Source organism: Hyposmocoma kahamanoa, unplaced genomic scaffold (assembly GCF_003589595.1).
Source record: "Hyposmocoma kahamanoa isolate Upper Pololo Valley unplaced genomic scaffold, ASM358959v1 289, whole genome shotgun sequence".
Classification (NCBI taxonomy): domain Eukaryota; kingdom Metazoa; phylum Arthropoda; class Insecta; order Lepidoptera; family Cosmopterigidae; genus Hyposmocoma; species Hyposmocoma kahamanoa.
This window is the reverse complement of record NW_020653777.1, coordinates 563,182-579,254: the sequence shown is the minus strand read 5'-3', so window position 1 is coordinate 579,254 and position 16,073 is coordinate 563,182.

Below are 16,073 nucleotides of genomic sequence, written 5' to 3'. Positions count from 1 at the left end.
TATTCGAAATTTAAATTGTAATGTCATCGCAGTATCGCGCTGTCAGTCGAACAAATGAAGACAAAAGCGGAGTTTGGCGCTCTGTATACGATTTTAGCGCTTTACAAGTGCGGACACTTTTTAGCACGGACCCGACGTCCATATAATTGTAAGTCAATGATATTCATATTCATATTCATATTCATTTATTCATTGCCACCATATGTTAGAAAAGGTCTTAACTTAAATACATGTGTTCATATGGACCCCGTTAGGGCACTGCAAGATTTAACAATTTGAGAGAGGAACTTAATATAATATTACCTACTCACTTTCACACATTCACATACCACATTTATATTATTATATTTACAGTGTAATAACTATAATTTTATATTTATTTTCTACCTATACAATTCAAATAATAATGGAATTAAACATATAATATCATTTTATTGTTTTAATTTTTTACTTCTTGACTTTAAATCACACTTTTCTTATAAATATATTATAGTTTTCATGTTCAAAAGTAGAGAAAACATTCTGTGTTTTAGGAAATGAAAATATTTTTCCGGATTTAAATCGCGTATATTTGTTTTTTCAAACAAACCAACGTTTCGGGCCCTTTACAGGTCCCATGGTCACGGTTGACTGAGGTGGTACAGTCTTCAACCAGTTATGTCTAATATTGATGCAAACCACCCTATTTTTTCACTATAGTTACAATAATTATTAATTAAATACCTTATTTTTAATTTTACAAAGAAAACATTCCAATTTACGCTACATTAAGTTTTACAAATTATTTTATTGAATGAATATAGATAGGTATCTCAATGGCCTCGCCACTATGGCGAACTAGGGGATATTTCAATAAAACTTAGCAAATAGACGTAATTCCACGTACTTTTGAGGTCGGTTTTTTTAGATTACTGAGATTATTTTAGTTTCATTTCCTATGTGTAACAATCGCGAAAACCTAAGATCTCGATATTCTGTGTTTTGTTTACTTTTAATGAAACCTAAAGTATATATTATAAAAGGTTATATTTATGTCATAAAAATATGCTATTTTATGGCTTACAACAACTTAAGTGGGAGATATCGAAACATTCTTCGTGGCCATGATGAACCTTTGAATAGAATTTTAAGAGTTGGAAAAGGGGCGCAACCAAAGAATATCTTTTTGGAAGTGTTTCAAATAAATACACTACACATTCAATAATAATAAACAATATAAAGTACCTACGTATATCAAATATCTTTTGCATCGTAATGTCATTATTTTAAATTTGAGGTCATTTTCAAATTAAAAAATATTATACGTGTACTTCTTCAGATATGAATCGGAAATTTTAAAATTACCGGTTATGTACTAACATTGAGGATAGGACGCTAGTGTCTTCAAAACTGGTTGGTTATTACGCATACGGGTTTTATTAACAAGTGATTTACCTTGAAAAGCAGTTCGCGGGATTTTTGCGTTCGTGCATGACGCTTTTTGAACTTAATTATTTATTTCTTTGTACTAAATTGTAAACAGGAAACTTTTTTTAATAAAAGTCTTTCCACGAGAATTTGATTAAAAAAACGATTTAATTGTTTTTTGGTATACACGATGTTTTAGCACAAGATAAAAAACTTAACGAAATTTTAAACTAAAAGTAAATTGGATAAAAATGAAGTCAATAGTGTTATTAATATTATTATATTGTGTAAATAATGCTTTTCCACAAAATGCCAATGGATTCGGAAATTGTAAGTACTGGTTATTTACTTCCATATTATTTGTTATTTTATTAGTTATTTATTAGGCATTGGCTATAGAGCCATCAGCTTAAATAAGTAAGAAATAATTATGAAACTCAAAACGTATTATACTTAAACAAAAAATGAATTGGTTTAAAAACGTAAGTACGGAATCCCGCCAATGCTTTGTAACTTTTTTTGTCACGTTGAAAAACTTGATCGAATATTTTTGGTCACTCAATTAATTGCACAAGTCCATTAGTTTAATGCCTATTTAATTGTTATATTGTTTAAGGTTGACTTCGATAAAGATAGTTTCACAATTAAAACAAATTAATAAAAGCCGGTACTATTCTTTTTCCTTCTTATATCAACTTTAACTACCCCCAATTGGGGGACAATGTTGCCTGTGAACGAGTTTGTCCAAGGAAGAAGTGAATTCGTCCAGGGAACTACTGCCACCTTACCTATTTCTGCCGCCCAACAGTAACATGAGAAAGGGTGCTGGTAAAATTACAAGAACATGGGACTTGTCAATTTATGTTTCATGGCGACAGGCGCAGTGGCAGTACCTCTCAGATCTTTGCGATTTAAAGCCCTGAGTGGCACTGCATTTGCTATGGACAGGCGTGTCGCTTACCTCCAGGCGCACGACGTGTTCGTCCCGCACTTGATATCTTAAAAATAGACCAGTGCCCAACATAAGGTCTTAACATTATAACGCACACACTCAATATAGCATTACTTGATGATATTGTTGCGGTAATATACGACTGTAATAACTACTACATCGTCATACAACTGCATACCGAACGGTTACCATGCTGGTCTGCCACGCAGAGGTCCCGGGTTCGATTCTCGGATTGGGAGAAATATTTCGATACCTCCAACATAAGTTGTAAGTCAAAATACCATTTTTACTTTTGCAAATTATAGGCTCCATATTTAAAAGTAAAGAGGTCATTTCGTGTTATTTTTACTTTCAAACATGGAACTTACAATATACATAAAAAAATATTTAAGTTAAAAAGATGGTATTTCGACTTACAAAAATTTACGTGTGAGGTATCGATTTGTATGGCCTATGTTTATTTATTTCGGTAGTTTGGGTGTAACATGGGTGTAACTTGTGGTTGTCTATGTTGCGTGCGGTGCAACCCTTTAGGACCCTTCTCAAACCGTTTTGAAGGACTCTCGACAGTAAGACCCCGACTCGGTTCCAAAGTGAAGATGGACTCCCTGGCGGTGGCGAGCGGTGCGATGATAAAATGTCGCTGTTGGCATCATGTGATTATTATCATTGCGGTTAATATTACAAATTCCTGTAACACTGTGAAGGTTAATGAGCTCATTGTACATGGAATTACTTAGTTTGAGACCAGTACGATTGTCTAGAATATTAAAGTTCATAAAAGTTAAACCCCGTCGTGTACAGACAAAAACTTGCTCGCTCTATTGATTTTTGTGTTTAAGAAAAAATCTGTGAGTCAGATTCAACGGCGAGTTTGCAGAAACGCTCTTTACAGACAAAAAGAAATTTACTTATTAGCATTGACTTACAATTATATGGACGTCGGGTCCGCGCTAAAAAGTGTCCGAACTTATAGGGCGTTAAAATCGTATACAGAGCGTCATCTTCGTTTGTTCGACTGACAGCGAAGCAAGCAAAATTAGACAGTACTGCGATGACATTACAATTTAAATTCAACGTTTTAGCTTTTTCATATTCCTTTACATGTCACTACGTTTAAATAGGTTGACTTGGGACATTTTTTTCGTGGTTTTTGTATTAGACCCGTCGTCCATTTATTTGTAAGTCAATGCTTATTAGACAATAAGTTAAAATGTGCAGGTAAGGTACAATAAAAGCTTAAATACTAAAAACTATAACTAGGATTAAATTTTGTGTATAAAATTGGGTGCCCAAGTTGCTGGCAGCGTCACACCTTTATATGTATAGCTATGCTAATGCGTTGGGCAAGGTAGTTGCCGGCCCTTGGGCTTCCCAGACAATGTATTTTGTATAGATTAAAGGTATCGGGACATGAGCCAAGGGTTTCGACTCCAAGGCAAAATGAATTGACATACAATACAACAAACATAAAAGGAAATAGGTACAATTAAATAATAATAATGGGCAGGATAATAATAAACTAATCTCAAACTAGGGAATGTAAGTACCCGAGCACTACTAATTATTGTTGCAGTGCCAGGGTTATCAATCACAAAGCTTTGAGGGGCACTGCTGCTGCCCGTGACCGTGAGACATAAGTTGACAAACCGGAACGCAGTAATGCTCAAAGTACTGCTTGGCGACACATGGAGCTCTCCTGCTAAGTGTAAGGCAGGCCCAATTACCTTTACCTTTAGCGAGAATTTTTGAAGGGTGCTGGTGAAATTATGGGCATATGGGACTTGTCAGCTTGTGTCTCAGAACTTTGCGATTTAAAGTGACACTGCAACTGTTATGGACAGGCGTGTAGTTTACCATCAGGCGCAAGGTTTGTCCGTACCGTCAGCCGCGTATCTTTCTAGTGACCCTTCCTACCGACCCTATATGGTATGGTATAGCAGAAGGGCACTACACCTAACCTGTGCGCGCATGTAATGTAGTTTACTGTTTGGGAGTTTTACTAATATTGTTTAAGAGTGTAATAGTGTGTACGTAGGTAATAATACGGTTAATTTTGCTTAGGTCGAGCGGTAGGGACACTGGGTTTATTTCAGATTTTTTTTTTCACAAACAATTTTAAAGCCCTTTGAAAAATGTATAATTATCGTATAGTATACGTGTTCTATTTAGTTCAGTTGATATATAAAAAAAAAAAATTGGTTTATGGAAAGTACCTTTTGAATACAGTTGTTTTCTTGTAAAATTTCGAAGTAAGTATCGAGTTCTTAGGTTTTCGCGATTGTTGATTGTTGATTCACGGTTGACAGTCAACCGTGACCATGAGACCTGTAAAGGGCCCGAAACGTCGGTTTGTTTGAAAAAACAAATATACGCGATTTAAATCCGGAAAAATAGTTTCATTCCTATTTCGAAGTAAGTTTGTATTTTTTTTCTATCGTGAAAATTTTTAGGAAACGTGTTTTTAATCAGTGTATTTCTTCAATTTTTCCAACACTTTCACTGCAATGCGGAATCAAGCAAAGTCATTCAAGGTCGACTCTTACATGAATTTAATTTTGTTGCTACAGTTCCACCGTGGACTATTAAAAATTGATGCATACGTACCGTACAACGGTAAGGTTGGAAACTCAAGGTCACACAACCGAAGCGAAACATGTTTGTTTATTTTGTCACTTTACTTTAATATACTTTACTTACTTTATATTCAACGGTACGTAAACTATTTAAGACACAATTTTCAATAAAGAATTTTACCGAGTGTTTATCCAACTGTTTCTCTATGAATTTTAACGTACCCTCTCGGTATGAAAGTTATATGTGATCGTGCGTCAAAAGTGTTTTTATGATATGAATTACATAATATTTTTATCACATTCATATGACTCCTTCGTCCTCCTTGAGTTGACTTGAAAAATGTAAATTACGTTGATTTTTTTTAGTTTATTAGTTCATTTACAGTTATTACAATGTAACATACTACACTTTAAAAAATATACATATACATATACTTCACACCTTTTTCCATCGGGGTAGGCAGAGACAACAATTTTCCACTTGCTTTCGCCTCATCAACACGCATCAATGCTTTCATACACGCTCGTCGGTTAAGGGTACTCTTGATCTGGCCCTTCTTTAGGATGGCCTCAATTTGGTCACGATAAGTTCTCCTTGGTCGGCCCATACCAACTTACCCGCTCACACTCGCCTTGTTTCGTCACTGTTCTTTCATTCATTCTCTCTACATGTCCGAACCATCTAAGCATCCCTTTCTCTATCTTTGTCACTATATCTTCTTCCACGCCGCAACGCTCTCTTATCTCACTGTTCCGTAATTTATCCATCCGAGTCACTAAAAAATATGTAAATGTAAATTAAATAGAATTTAAAAACAGTAACTTAAACCTAAATTTAAATGTTTTTACTGATTTTGTTTAACAATAAAACTGAAACTAAATAAGATATACAAATGGTATTGATTGAAATTGAGAATTAAATGAAAAATTTCTGAAATTGCTATTACAATGTCATGATGGCAATTTAAATATTACAATTTGCATGCAGAAATGCAATACTTGATTAGGGCCTCGTTTTTCTTTTTTCTTATTATACTAGAACAACAAGTTTTATTTATAAACCTTCATTTGAATTTTTTTGCTTAGAATAATAACGCATAGAATGATAGTTTCATATCAAACGAACTGTCACAAGTGAGGCAAAAATCAAATTCATGTAGGCTAGTTTTAGTAGTAGGTTAAGTTTCGGTTTTAGTCAATATTTATATAAAAATACAAGTTGAAACGCGTTACTTCCTTGTGGAATGTGATGTTAGTATCTATTTTATGTTTGTCTGACGTATTTTTACACTCATTTACCGCACATTTCGTCATTTTTAGCTAAAATTCTTGAGCTGTTCGCGGTGCAAGTTGACCTTGAGCACTGACGGCCCGCCCGCTCGTGTAGGCCCTTTAGGCGCGCTTCAATTTGCCTCACTTAGCGTGTGCGGACTAGGTTTCTATGCGTTGTTATTCTAAGTATTTTTGTACGTACTTTTTGAAAAAATTTCATGATGCCTTGTATTCGTCGTTAGGTGAATTTGTTTATTTTGAAAAATGTATGTTAGAAGAAAATCAATCGCAATAAAATCTAGTTGAAGAAGGCTCATAACTAAGGCTCGGATACCAAAATATTAAAATACGTATTTATCCGATATTTTTATGATTATATACATCATACTTTAAAATTGACTTTCTACTAATTCAATTTCAAGAGAAATAAATTTTTGAAATAGTTTTTCGACACTGGTGTAAAGTTCTATTTTTTGAGATACGACAAGATCGCTTTCCGGCGTCGATATGTAAATATAATATGGGCAAAAAAATCTTAAAATATGGAAAAATATGGTAATAAAAAACAACTGTTTTCACTTAGACTACGCTTTATTATAAAAAAAATCAAAAAATTGTATTCCACTTCAGTCTAATTTTCCTTATTGTTATTGTTAGAATCATAGATATAGGAAAAGTGGCTGAATGATCTTTCGACATCACAGGATGTGACTGGAGCAAACTTAAATTTGCACAAGTCCTCAAGTGAGTAGGTCACGTCTAGGTTGTCTTCTAATTTTCCGCACGTAACACTGTAATTTTTTTTTTATTCAATAAAATATCACGTAATATTGAAAATATCGATTATTGCAAGTTTCGTGTAGAAATATGGTCTAAACTTGTAAATATATTTACGTAGAAAACAAATTAAAGAACGTCAATTAATAAAATAAAAAATATGTAAGTAATTACATTATTAGTCCGGGCCCTATTCATAACTAATGAGATCAATAACTATTAAGTAATCTGTGTTAATGTTTTATAAATAAAACAGGTATTTATGTTAGTTACGAAATATTTAATGATTAATACAATTTAAAAAAAAGAACTAGAAATGTTTAAAGATGGAAAAATTAAAAAGTATTAAATCTTGTGTACTCTGGTGGGGTGGCTTTAAATATTTTTTGCTTAAGTGCCATTTTTAAAATTTAATGTCAAGTGTATATTGTTTTCTCAACGGGACATAGATTGTTAACTATTTTGGGGACAGCGGGACACGAAGCTTAAAAGCAGGGCCACGTAATCACGTTACTCCTAACCCTTTGAAAATGCGGTTCCCAATCCGCACAGGTTTTGGTGAAATTACAAGTACATGCTCTCATACAAAGCTCTGAGTTGCACTGGAATTGCAATAGAGGGACAAGTTGCTTATCACCAAGTATTTATGAAGTTATAAGCCATTATTAAATATATATACATACATATAAAATGATAGGAGATAGGTGGGACTCCGATCTGCTTGCAAGGTTCACCGAACTTCAAGTCCTGGTAGCTCGGTGAACTTAGCAAGTATCATGTATCATCATTGACTTACAATTATATGGACGTCGGGTCCGCTCTAAAAAGTGTCCGAACTTATAGGGCGTTAAAATCGTATACAGAGCGTCATTCACGCTTTAGCCTTCGTTTGTTCGACTGACAGCGAAGCAAGCAAAATTAGACAGTACTGCGATGACATTACAATTTAAATTCAACGTTTTAGCTTTTTCATATTCCTTTACATGTCACTACGTTTAAGTAGGTTGACTTGGGACATTTTTTTCGTGGGTTTTGTATTAGACCCGTCGTCCATTTATTTGTAAGTCAATGTGTATCATGTAATATTTCATTCACGTAATCAATTCAATTCATTTCATTCTTTCGTTCATTAATTTTTTTTTGTAATTTTTGTACTAACAAAATGGACTGTATATTGTCTGCAATAAATGATTTTTATTTTTATTTATTATAGTATTTTATAAAGAGTGAATATGCAAGAGATGGCAAAACTTTTTATTTATTTTAAATTTCGTATCAGTGTTATTTTGGACGCTCGTGAATATGAAGAAAATGTGATGTGAAATCGCCTGCAAAATTTGTATATCGAATCCATTTTTTGCATTTCAGTAACTTTGTCCTTTAAGATACGAGATAGAGAAAGTAAGGCGACAAAATGTTACAAAAATTGCAATGTAATCTCAATGGAATTACTGGATGGAATGGAATTATTGGAATTACCTTTTATATAGCACCAGACGCACGACTTGTTCGTCCCGTCACTTGGAATTATAAAAAAAAGTTTTGGCTGTATGGTGCACAAGTGCCTTTGCCTGTTCTAGTTTAAATGTGAAAAAAACAATACAAAAAAAAAATACGCAGACTAGTGCCAAACTGCCTCCATCCTGGTCTGCCACGCAGAGGTCCCGGGTTCGCATCCTGGGACAGGAGAAATGTTCGTATGGCCTACATTTATTTTTGTCGTGAGTTTGTGTATGTCCCAGTTTCCTAATGCAGGCTATGAGTGTGTGCGTTATTTATTTATTTAATTTATAAAAGTTTGCATATAAAATTCGTCCGGCCAAGAATCGAACCCGAGATTTGCTAATCTAACACCCACAGACTATGTAATTCTTCCGTGCTAACACTGGCTAACACCCATTATGCTGTCTACTAGGCGTAATACGTCAAATTTTATGTGTCTACAAAAAAAACAAAGATGGATTCCGGTTATACGGCCTTGAGTTGAAATGACCTTACCGGTGTATTAAGAATGTTGACCGCTAAACACGGTTTCTGTACAGTTGAAAAAAAGTTCTTTTTTTGAAAAAAAAAAACACGGTTTATTAAAAATAGCGTATCTGGACTTTCGTGGAGGGAGTGACACTATCGAATTTATAACCAGAAATAGAGACGAAATATCATTTAATTTGTTTGAAAACGGTCAGTTGTTTCACTTCAAATCGACCTATTTAACTTGATCTTTGGTATAATGGACGAAAATTGCAAAATGGCACAATTAATTACCGATGAAATGTGAGTCCGTTTGTTTTATAATCAGATGGTTTGCTGTTTTTCCCACACCACCGAATGGAACAGCCTCCGATTGTTAGAGATATTATCTTTATTGCAATAAATACAGAATATTTTTGGAACATACGGAGACGTACACACAGGTCAGTTGTTGGCGCTGTACTATTTCAGTTTTCTAATTTATTATTTCTGTGCAAACGAGAGTTGATATTTAAAAGTGATATAAGGCCCATTTACCTGATGAGTTGCCAAGGGTGGATGGCCCTTGTTTTGCATCTATTTCTGATTATATACTCGATGAGAGACTCTAACTTACGAAACTCATATCCAATAAAAGAAAAAACAAATATACGTGATTTAAATCGGGAAAAATGGTTTCATTTCCTATGTGTAACAATCGCGAAAATCTAAGAACTCGATACAATAAAAGAAAATTAAACTTTCTATACCAGATATATAGATACCACATATGTATATAATATAGAGTATATTGTCGCGATTGTTACATATAGGATATGAAACTATTTTTAACCGGCGGAAAAATAGAAGGTCCTCAATTCACCTGTATGTTTTTTTTACTACGTAGGGGAAAGGTGTACCAGATGGTCCCCTTAAGGGAGAATGATGGTAGTTTAAAAGCTGAATAGCTTAAAGTAGGTGTAAAAGCGTTGAATGACAGAAAATTTATCTACTTACATGTTGTCTTACTAAAAACGTTTTATTTTTTGATCTTTCATTATTATATTTGAATATTTTTAAAACCCTACTAAAGGATCGTCTTGGACTCCGGGGTATCCAAGATGATCCTAAGGCTATGGGCAAGATGATCCAAGGGATCACCTTGCCTCTATTTAGGAAAATTTCTAGGTTTTGGTAGAAACAAATGAAAACAACAACTTTTTAGACTTAACAAAGTCCTCACTTATGTAATCTAGGTATATGAAACAACAGTTACGGAACTCCGAGAACAAATAATCCTAATTATTTTATATCTTACAGGTACCTAAGACTCTTTATTTTTACCTTTAGCCCGTCTTTTTAATGACATAATGCGTACCTACTGCTAACTATTTACTTGCCGATCTACTTTTTACGCCTCTAGTTCTTTAGGTCATAGACTTCCGACCTCCCACCACGAATGGTTTTTCTTTTACAATTACGCGGTTTGGTCTAAAACAAGAAAAAGCATTTATATTTGTTATTAACCGAGATCGATCACGTAAACGAAATCCAGTCTTCTACTATTTTATTCGTATTGCAAGCTATTTAATTAAGAGGTTTCAGTACTCAGAAAAACATACAAATTTATAATCTCAGTACAGAGTACTAAAAAGACCGACCTCAAAAGTACGTGGAATTACATCTATTTGCCAAGTTTTATTAGAATATCCCCTGGTTCGCCACTACACAGGACTTGACACAGGAGATAATAAAAATCGGTTCTCACTACTCAAAGTATATTGAGATAGAAAAACGCCTTGAATTGGAGAATAGCAAAACCAACCATTAAAATAAATGCTCCTTAAGTAAAACTTAGGCGCTATTTATAAAAATGAATGTTCATGCGTAATCAGCCACCCTTAGAGGTGGATGATTTTCGTCAAAATTAAATGGGACCACTATGGAGGTACCCTCTTTCCAACAAAAAAAGAATCATGAAAATCGGTTCGCAAATACCGGAGTTATCGCGTAACATACATACAAAAAAACATACAGTCGAATTGAGAACCTCCTCCTTTTTTGATGTCGGTTAAAAATAGTCCGTTAATAATATATAAAGTACAAGATGATCCCCACGGATCATCTCGTACACCAAAACAATAATCATCTTGCCTCAATTTACTTATTTTCATTTATTGTTCGGCAAAATAACCTGTATGCTGTCTACTGTTACCACCATGTTACCACGCCATTAAAAAAGTAAATAGAGCATTATACAAAGCCACCAACACAAAAATCTTGAAAAAAAGGTCTAAGCTTTTAATCAACTTTACCTTAGATCAAACTCACACAATTTTTTTTTTCCCAAAAATGAACTCGTCACTGACATTGTCATTACAAATTGACTGATGAGAGGGCACTTTGAGGCCTACATTTTACCGAAGAAAATATCTAGATGACGTTACCAGTTTCGCTACAATTGAAAAGGGTCATCTTACCTCCAAGGATAATCTCGTACACATTTCCCCTATGTTATTTGTGAACCGATTTTGATAATTCTTTTTTTATTGGAAAGGAGGTACCTCAGTAGTGATCCCATTTCAATTTGAAGAAAATATTCCACCTGTAAGGGAGGCAAACTAAGGGATAAATCAGATTTCAATAAAACTTGGCAAATAGATGTAATTCCACGAATTGAGGTCGGGTTTTATAGTGCTCTGTACTATTGAGATAATTTCCGATCTAAATCCAGTGTTTTGGGTCCTTTACAGGTCCATGGTCACGTCTGACTGATGTACTTTTATATTAATTTTTATTTACGACAATATTTCTACCCAGTAGACGAATGAATAAGTTAAATTTGTGCGTAGAATTTTTTCAAAGCGTCAAAAAACACGCATAGCCATTGAAATAAGAACTAAAATATGTTTTAAGTCAGTGACCATGGGATTTGTATATTTAGCTTCATTCCCATACACACAAATTACTATTTTTTATTTTGTTTACTCAAACTTATACAATAGTTATTTGTTATGCAAGGCTGCAAAATTGTTCTTTCACGCGAGTGCTTGTATTGAAGCCTGAGCAAGCAAAGATAGCTAAGTGTCGTATTCTAGAACTCTACTCAATGCTCAAGTCAGGATTGCAATGGAAACACAAGCACTGGAAATACGACACTAATGGCCGGGACTTGAGTATGATTTCAAGTGCTCTAAACCATACTCAAATCCTGACTTGAGCATTGAGTAGAGTTCTAGAATACGACCCTAAGATTGCAAAAGTAGATTCCTGAGCGTAGCGAGGCTTTCAAGTCACGGCACAATTTTGCTGCCGAACGAAACACTCAACTCTTTACCTCACTATAGCGAGGGAAATGGTAGATCAAAGAAAAACAGTTGAACTTTAAAACATCAGTTTTTTTAATTAAAAGAAAAAGTTATTCTTCGGATACGTTCTGACTTTACACCTCATCAATTTTATTTCTGCTTGTACTTTTATTTTTGCTTGTGGTAGGGTTCATATAAACTCGTACATTACAAAAATTCCCGCGCCTGAGCATAAGTGATTATTAAAATTACTTTAGTTCTTTCACGAATTAAAATAATTTAATAAACACATGTAGTTAACATTGTCAATTTAATGTCAACCATAATAAGCATAAAATATACCAACGGATTTATATTACATAAATAAGTAATATACGACAAATCGCGTAGTTGAACGTGTCATTATCTTTTTTTTTTTCATCGAAAGAAAAAGTTTGGTGCACCACACCACAGTCCATCGTCAAGTTCGAATTTCAAAAACCTTTTCCACGCTAGCGTTCAAAAAGCTTTTCCGAGCTAGTGAGGTGGAAACAATTTTTTTTCTCCCTTACTGCAACTGCTATGGGCAGACGTGTCGCTTGCCACTAGGCGTATGACTTGTTCTTCCCATCACTTGACATCATCAAAAAAAATAAATACTACCCAGTCCTGTTTACATGATATGAAATTTACAAATTAGAATAGAATTTATTTTTCACATTCTGAAACCGGTGTGTAAACCACTCAACCACGGAGGTCATCTTTTAAGTTGAAGTAAATTAAATAAAACAAAGTCAAACGAACATAAATCAACCAGGACCGGATTTAAAATTTAAATCCAAGTAGACCCAAAATGTTTGCCGCCCCTTCATTAGTGATGAAAGAGACTCAGTCTTTTTATCGTTTTATAACGACTCGACTCCATTTTACAGGACTCGACTCTAAAATTAAGACTGGGGGCTCGAGTTTTTATTAACAAGACTCTGTCGTTATATTAAAAGACTAAAAAGACTTAAACGACTCGAGTTGTTTGCAAAGGACTTATACCTATTTTATGTCTTATGTAGTAAATAATAAAAATAACGTTTATTTACTTATAATAAAAAATCGTAAAATAAATACCTTCTGTTTAAAAAAATCGTAAAATAAGTACCTTCAGTTTTAGTCTTATGACTCAAGATTTGAGGGTTGAAGGACTATAAAGACTAGTTGTGAGGCGTTAAAAATTTGTCGAGATTTTTTAAAAGGTCTTAAAAACTGAGTCTCTTCGTCACTACCCTTCATACAATCGGATTTTATAGTACCTATCGAAGGCATACATTATAATGCTTGCCGTCGTGGTAAAAAATGGTACGTCGTTCAGTGAGGTCGCTTTCGTACATCATCGGATGCGGTTGAACATTGTCATCAAAAAAGTGGCATAAAAGCATCACTTATAGTATAAGGAATTGCACGATTTAATTCCGCCTTCCCCTTACTATCATCAAGAGTTTAGACGTACGTTTCACTCCTATATTGTTTTTTTTTGCCGTACCATTTAGTGGAATGTGTCCGGTGCGCAATCTCCTACTAGTGGTAGTAGAGGTGGTTTCAGGCTCATTTGTGTAAACCAAGGTATCTTTGGCGGTTCAGTTTGTAATAAGCAATATTCGTTCTATTGAATATCATATATTTTTGTGAAAATACTCCCCACTAGTTTGTTATTATTATTATTATTTATACATATATTGTATCAATTATAAATGAATCAATCTAGCGACGTATGCGACTCAGTCGTCAGTCGGGCGGGAAGGGGCGGAATATCTTCTTCCCTACCGTATTTTTGTGTTTATTATTGGCAATATGAACAGACGTACGTAGTGTACAGAAAAATCTTTAATATGCGACACCGCTTTATGTATTTTTAACTCATAATAAGGTATGTATGTATGCCGGTGAAATTACAGGCACGTGGGACTTGTCAACTTATGTCTCAGGGTGACGGGCGCAGTGGCAGTGCGAATTAAAGCTCTGAGTGGCACTGTAACTGTCATGGACAGGCGTGTAGCTCACTTACACTTGATATTACAAAAAAAAGTATGTAATAAATAAATAAATAAAGAATGCGCCCCCTCACTGTGCGGCCCTAAGCCGGGGTCTAGTGAACCTTGTGCTAAATACAGCCCTGACGTCAACTCGGTGTCGCAACCAGTTGAGGAAAACCCCAAGTTGTAGTCATTGACCAGTTTTCAAGTTGACTTGGTGATTCCCTACTTTGTTGGATTGCATTAATTGTTTAAAGCAATATACAGGTTGTAATCAAAAGGTGTAGTCATATTGTGACACAATGCGTTTGCCTCATGTGAAAACCTAGTAAAGTGCTTTACAAGAGAGCCCAAAAACACAAATCAAGATTAGGCGAGGTATTTCAATGCCTAGATTTTAGGAGATGAGGTGTGGGAGGTCGCATCTCGCGTATTTTTTTTTATAATACTACGTGCCGGACGTGCAAGTCGTGCGCCTGGTGGTAAGCGACACGCCAGTCCATAAGTTTCAGTGTCACTTACAGCTTTAAATCGCAAAGATCTTAGGGACACTGCCACTGCGCCCGTCACCGTTACATGTGCATGTAATTCCGACGCGCGTTAGTGCGTTTGCGTGTGGACCATTTTAGTGACGCGTCGTAACACTTACGTCTTTCGAAAGACGCTCATGATTGCTAAAGCCTTTTTTCAAATGTTTTTAATTAATTTCGTTTATAAAAAAAATAAGTTCTGAAACTGCCGCTTTGGGTCGAGCGGCAAAATGAACCTTATTAGTACGGGAAACATTTTAAATCGAGCTGAAGTAGTGTCGACTCTTAATGCTCTCGCCTTAAAAACAAAAACTAAGGGTAAAAAAGCAATACAAACAAAATAGATATGTAAATAACTTTTTCATTGAAAAAAAGAAATTGGTGAATATACCGACATGCCTGTATTTCTTCGATTTTCATGGGATCATCTCATTAGGATCTGACTTGGTGATCTGAATGGGACCACCACGAAAGTGCACCCTTTCAAACAAAAAAGAATTTTCAAAATCGGTCCACAATTGACGTATATAGATCTGTAAACATACATACAGTCGGTTAAAAAGAACACGAGTCTCGTGCAGTGTCGAAGTAAAAAGGAAAAAATAACCACTTATTTATTTATACTTTCTTGTAACATCCTGTTGTTCTTCATTATTGACAATGGACGTTCTGAGAAATATTATTATGTGCTAAAAGGAAACTATGGTGTAATATTTACTCATAAGTTTATATTTTATCTTATTTGTGTACTAGCTTTAAAAGCATTATTGGAAATAGGTTGTTCTTGACAATTTAACAAACAGTACAGAGTACTAAAAAAATTATATCAAAAGTCTTTCATCCCTTAGTTTGCCACCCTTAGCGGTGAAATATTTTCTTCAAATTTAAATGGAACCACTTATGAGGTACCCGCTTTCCAATAAAACAAGAATCATCAAAATCAGTTCACAAATGCCAGAGTTATCGCGTAACACTGCATAACATAACATCGCGTAACATGCATACAGAAAAAACATGCAGTCGAGTTGAGAACCTCCTCCTTTTTTTGAAGTCGGTTAAAAATAGAATTCTCCTCTAAGTATTGCGGCAATTGTATTTATATGTTTTGTATATATTATTGTAATGTATATTATTGTTAGAGAACTAAATAAAAAAATAAAAAATTAAATACATATTTTACAATTCCAACTTTTTTATAACAAAAAACACCGATTTCAAAATCTATTGGCCACGTTTTATTGAAATCGGTTACCGGAAAGTGCGCGAAACCCGGTTCATCCCCTAGCTTACCACCTTTA